This window comes from Pinus tabuliformis, chromosome J (genome assembly GCF_031772625.1).
Source record: "Pinus tabuliformis cultivar Carrire ecotype Pingquan chromosome J, CPIR1, whole genome shotgun sequence".
In the NCBI taxonomy this organism is placed as follows: domain Eukaryota; kingdom Viridiplantae; phylum Streptophyta; class Pinopsida; order Pinales; family Pinaceae; genus Pinus; species Pinus tabuliformis.
In genome coordinates, this window is record NC_142295.1 from 1632200511 (window position 1) to 1632207148 (window position 6638).

The following is a 6638-nucleotide window of genomic DNA, read 5'->3' on the forward strand; positions in this document are numbered from 1 at the left end:
TTTAATCTTTTACAGAAATTCAACAATTCCAATTTCATAATTCTATCGGCCTCTTTTTGTACCTTTTGGAACAATGGCTAGTTAATACAAATATAAAATTATTAAATAATAAATAACATTACATCTGTAAATGTTAAATTTTTTTGTTGTTGTAAAATTCACATCATAATATTTTCAACATTTATAATAATATAGATTAAAAACTTAAATTAAAATATTATATTTATAATTTATTTATTTTTTATTCAACGCCATTTGTTTTTTTTTTTAAATTCATTGCTTCATTTACCATTCAAATTTGCGTGTGACCCTAAAGAGAGTACTAACAGCGGCATAATACACAATTTTATTTATTTATTTAACACACTATAAAATTATGATAGAAATGATCAAATAACAAATATAACTAAAATTTAAAATAAATAAATCATACATTAAAATAAATAAAATGCTTTAGGCATACAAATTATTATACGAGCAATTATGAAAGAAGAATGAACTCCGTGTCTGCCACGAATCGAGAAAGCGTGTGGGTCCGTCCAACTAGTTTTCACTTTTTATCAACATTTTCACTGTACCTTCTAACTTGTAGGTCTGAAAAAGCATTTGAATGAAATAGCAGAAAACAATGCTGTGTGAGATTCTACAACGGAGTGGAGGGATTACCAGTGTTGGTGCGTGCATTTGCGGAAGAATCTTTATCCCCCAAGAAGAGTACGGAGGGAGGGGGGAATTGGGGGAGCAGGGGGTACGTCAACAATGCCTTCCAATATCTGCAATACTTTACTCATCGACGGCCTCGCGTCTTCGTCGTCCTGGATGCACCATCCTCCCACTATAGCAGCCCTCTCCACTTGTTCCGCGTCTGCATCGTTTAATAAGTTCTTGTCGAGCACCTCCATGGCGTTTCCGCGGCTGATCTGAATTGCAGCCCACGCGGGAAAGAACAGCTCGCCGGATTCTGAGTCTCTGTCCATGTTTCTTCGCCCTGCGATTATTTCGAGCAACGTCATGCCGAAGCTGTAGACATCGGCCTTCACAGTGATGGGCAGGCCTGAGAGCCACTCGGGGGCCAAGTACCCTCTCGTTCCTCTCAGGGTCGTTAGGACCTTACTATACTCTCTGCCCAGGAGCTTTGACAACCCGAAATCAGCCAACTTCGCGCGAAAATCGGCATCTAGGAGGATGTTTTCCGGCTTGATGTCGCAGTGAATGATGCGGTCCCTGCACTTCTCGTGAAGATAAACAATTCCCCGGGCAGTCCCCACCGCGATGTCGAAGCGCGTTTTCCAGTCCAACATCCTGTGCTGCGCCTCATCATCTCTGGGGGTTTGGTCGAACAGGAAGGAGCTGAGGCAGCCGTTGATCATGTATTCATACACCAACAGTCTTTGGGAGCCTTCGGTGCAAAATCCCTGCAGCCGAACCAAATTCACATGTTGCGTGATTCCGACTGTACTCAACTCCCTGCAAAATTGCTTTTCATCTTGCCTCACACCCTCCAACTTCTTAACCGCCACCAGAGAGCCGTCTGGTAGAGTCCCTTTGAAAACGGACCCAAAACCCCCGCCTCCCAGACGTTCAGAAAAATTCTTCGTTGCAGTCTGCAGCTCTCTATAAGTGAATACAGTAAGCCCAACCGGCGTATATTCGGTTGCAAACAAGCGTGGGGGCTTGCAACACCAGAGAAACAGCAACACAAAGGCCATAATAGCGACCAGCCCGCCCACGACGCCGCCCACCACGCAGGCGAGAGTCGTCTTCTTGCCGGAATTAGAGGAACGAGGTACATCGGCGGCATTTAACCGCAGAAACAGAGAGACCCCGTTGTCGGTATCGTATACATTTAACAATTCACCGAACCACATTACACACGTCTGCAAAGTGCCGTTGACGTAGGCATATGCGGTGCAGGAGCAATTGGTGAGACAGGCTTCCTGGCACCGATTTTGGCCTTTGAATTGAAGCGCTCCAGGGGGTATAGATTTGCCACTCAACTCTACAAACAAGTCCGTGGTGGTGCCGTTTTCGGCATGGCTGCATCGCAACGGCGTCTTCCGAACACAGCCGCTTGACCACTGCTGAGATTCCCATTCTTGGCTGTCTCTGGGGACAAAGCCTGGCACGCAGCTGCAGGACTGAAGATTGTTATTGTTGCACAATCCATAAGGCCCGCATACGCCATAAACCTCGCATTGAGTGAGCGGCTGTTGCCAGACCATCACCCATTCTTTATTTTCGAGCATAATGTACACTCGCATTTGTCCCGACTTATCCATAACTATACGCGACAGAGATGTCAATGCACGACCTGTAGCAAAAGTGAAATACTCAAACGAACCGTTCTTGAAATAGCTAATTTTGTACCAGTAATTCGACGGCCACGCCAGAAATTTGCTGAAATCTTTACCGTTCCAAACGCCACTCTCCCAGTATGTGGTGCGATTCTTCCACATCAGCACAAACTGCTTGGCTCCGTTTGGATCCATCCGTAGGGTGAAGGGTCCAGGGCTCGGATCCCATGGGCTTCTCCACGACGAAAGCGCCTGGGTATTAGTAACCTTCATCCGTGGCAACCATGTATTTTCTGGATGGTCGAAACTCTGCCAAATGATTTCAGCACTATTCTCAGCGCTCAGCACCACTAAGTTACCAGAATCCGTTATCACAGCTGAAGAAGGCTTCTTCCCATTCCCTTTCGACGACCATACGGTGGATTTTCCGTAAGACAGAAGGAGACTCCCGTCTGCTGTGAGATGAAAAACGCCAGAAGCGTTTTGTAGCGGCTGATCCCTGTAGGCCATCCAAACGATTGTCTGCTGTGAAGCCTGGGCATACCAAATTCCTACATACCATTTTTCAACATTGTTGTCGTTGAGATTGAAAAATCCAAATTTAAAGATACCGCCTTTAGAAATCCTGGTCTGATTACCAGTGAGAGAAGAGCCCAACACTATTCTGTCGGAAGCTGCATTTTTCGCATTGGCAGGTTTTATATGAAGAAGCAGCAACACAAGCAGGAGAAAAAAACAAGACAGAATCTGTGAAAATTACTCTCTCATATTTTTTTCACTGATCCCCATTCTAAAATCAATAATCAATGAACTGCCATGCTGCCACACCATAGTCTCAAGCCTATTATAACGTGTTCACTAGTGCAGTGTTCATGAGTGCGATATCTGGCCTTTGAATGCTGTCCGTTCAACTTGAACGACTCGATACGGTATACCCCATTATAACGTTTTCATGATTGCGGTTGGGCTTTGTCTGTTCTACTTGAAGGAGTCGATACGGTATACCTGCACCAATGGCGGACTGACCGCCGTCCGGCCTTTGACTGTTCTCCGTTCCACTTGAACTAGACGTTTGAACGACTCGATACGGTATACCCCATTATAACGTTTTCATGATTGCAGTTGGGCTTTGTCTGTTCTACTTGAAGGAGCCGATACGGTATACCTGCCCCAATGGCGGATTGACTGCCGTCCGCCATTGAACGAGACTTTTGAATGTTGTTTGTTCATCTTGAACGATTCCACACGGTATAGCTACACTAATGGCGTACTGAATGTTGAATGTTATCTATCCCACTTGAACGACTTGATATTGTATACCTAGACGGACTGACTGAAGACTTGTATGCACTTTGGCATTTTTTCAAGCATTTTATATTTAAGAAATGATTCATGCAATTTGGCAATGGTTCAAGCATTTAATATTTAAACAATGACTCAGCGTTGACAAAATATTTATGTTAAAAGTCCAAATGGTCGATGATTAATTAAAAGCTATTCTACTTCACATATATTTATTTTATAACATAGCTTTATAGTTGAAGATTAAAATTTAACACAATCTATATTGATGGGTACACATTTATTTGAGATTTGATAACGAAAATGCAAAGCATTATAATTAATTTAAGAATCATAAATTTAAGTTATTAAGCTGAGAGGTTTATTCTATAACTCATTGTAAAGGGATGTGTAACTTTGTTGGTCTATTCATTCCCCTTTAAAATAAAAATAAAAGTTAAAAATTATATTTTAAATAGAAAAATAATGTTGGTTATAATAAAAAAAATGAATATATTGTAAAGTAATTAGAAGTAAGAAAAAAGTGTGAGTAAGATATTTAAATCTTATAATTTGGTTATTGATAAAATATTTTAATACTATTTAATATTGATATATACTTAAAAATATATTAATAATGAAAAACCACTTTAATTTGCCTCGTAAAATGTCTCAATGTACATGTTATGTAAAATGTTTTAATGTCAATTGAGTATATATTTAGGCCGATAGGCTTTCCTATGCATCAACAATCGTCAACACTTTTACCCTCTTCCGTTGGATCAGGTGAGACACTTTCAACCGTTGATTTGAAGTGTGATTGCTTTTTCCAAATATCAATTGAGTTGCCTTACTGCTTTTTCCCATTCTTTTATGTCACTCTGAAAATATTTTTACTGCTTTTTCCATACCAATTGTTGTTGCTGTTCTTCTTCCCTAGCTTTTGGCAAGCACTATACATCTTCCCTGGCTTTTCGCAATCACTCTTAGCGACGTACCCTGGATATCATTATTATACTTCTCTTATGAGCAGTCCTCGTGTATCCGTTAATTCTACATAATTAATAAAAATCGTAAGCATTTGATTTCGGTATGAAGCTGTCTTGCCTTCGATTCTCTTTAATTCAACATTATCATCAATTTGCAAGCGGTAAGGGTTCCAACTCCTCTCAATTCGCTGTCATTCTTTGAAAAATTTACAATAAACTAATGCTTATCACCATTTGGCTCCCTGTGCAAGTGGCTCTTGTTTTCCATTGTTCTTAATCCTAGATCCTCCTGTGTACTGCTTTTATTGTTGGTATTGTTTGTAAAACTCTGCTTAAAGCGGTTTTGTTTCACATCCTGTTTATTCCACACCGATCTTTTTTCATTTTTTAGTCTTGAGTTTATTGATTTTCATTGATGGCTATTTGTAAGTGGCTTTTGGTTTCAAACCCTGGCAAATCTATACCAGTCTTTGATTTGGAATTAATATTCTAGTTAATAGTAATAAATGTTGAAATTATAATTTCAACTGCAGTGAACAGAACAACAGCAGCTACTTTACTCATTTGTCCTGATTCGGCGCCCCACACTTATTCCCGATCTTTTAAGTCACCACCATTACCATCTTTTCACTCTTTAATTATTCTTGTATTCCCGAAGGAGGAAAGATCAGATCCAACGCTACACCATTACTTTTCAACAACCATATTAATGAGCAGAACGGCTGAAAGAGAAAAGAACTAGCCTCGAGCCGACGCAGCATTTATCAGCCATAGATTTCATCACCACCAACTCAAGAAATACAGCAAAAGATCAGATTTTGTTCATTATGAGCAGGAGAGTACAGCGGAGACTTCATCAGCAAGTTAAAGCGGTGATGACCCTTTCCCGCACTATAAAATGCAAACACAGCAGTGCAGAAAATATAGAAATAGAAATAGAAGTAGAAAATAGAGGAAATAGATTGAGAGTTTTTTTTGTATTGCACAACAGTGCTAAAATTGTAATTTTCTGAGATAGCTGGTTTGTGGAACTGAAACGTTCCTACTGTAATCCCTCTGTCAAGAGGAAGATGCTCTTTAGCATAATCTTTTGTGAAGATCCCTCTATGTGAGGAAGAATTATTTTTATTAGTTAGTTTATCGTTTATAAATAGAAGTTTCTTTTTGCGTGTTGCTGTTACATCGTAAGTCAAAAATAGGCTTGACGTCAAAAATCACCGTTGCTGTTACACCAAAATTCAAAAATAGTGTTGACTTAAAATCATCGTTGCTGTTACACCTAAAGTAGTGTTGACGTCAAATCACCGTTGTTGTTACACCGTAAGTCGAAAAATACTTGACGTCAAAAAATTACGTTGCTGCAACACCACGAACAACAACTAAAAAAAAACTGCGTTGCCGCAACACCAGTTACATCAAAGCGATTTTTTTTCTGTTTTCTCTATATTAAAACAGAGTATTATTTTGATCAGTTTTTGATCCTGAGGCAAAGTAGAGTATTATTTTATGCTCTGTTCTTGTGTTTTTGAATTATCAGAAATCCCGAAAACAGAGTATTACTCTCTGTTCATATTTCTTTTGTTGTTTCGGAATTTATCAAAAATTCCCAACAGTGGTAACAGAGGATTTTTTCCACTGTATTTTGTTTGGAATAACTAGAAATTCCTGTCATGGTATCAGAGCTTGTCCAGGCTCTTTGAAGACATCAAAGAAGCTGAAAGAAGATTTCTTGCTGCAACAAATTATCCAGCAGAGCGAAAACGCTGTCAAGGTATTTTTCAGATTAGTTTTTTGTGTAGCTGTTGAAGACAATTAAGTGATTTTTTTTACACAGTCAAGTATTGAAAGAATGGCCAGCACCAGCGTGGGTATGTTTAATACCGAGCTTCCACAGTTCAATGGGAAAAACTATGACTACTGGGCAATAACCATGAGAGCCCTGTTTGCCTCACAAGATTTATGGGAACTTGTTGAATATGGATTTGAAGAGCCAGCAAATGAAGAAGAGTTTATTGGATTAACTCAGGCAGAGAAAGAGTTATTGAAGAACAATAAGAAGAAGGACTCAAAAGCC

At 39.7% G+C, this 6638-nt stretch overlaps 1 pseudogene; it reads right to left on the bottom strand.

The window, feature by feature from the left end:
- Nucleotides 1-485: 485 nt before the first annotated feature.
- LOC149233751 (G-type lectin S-receptor-like serine/threonine-protein kinase At2g19130 pseudogene) lies at nucleotides 486-3086 on the bottom strand (annotated as a pseudogene).
- Between the last annotated feature and the right edge of the window lie 3552 nt (nucleotides 3087-6638).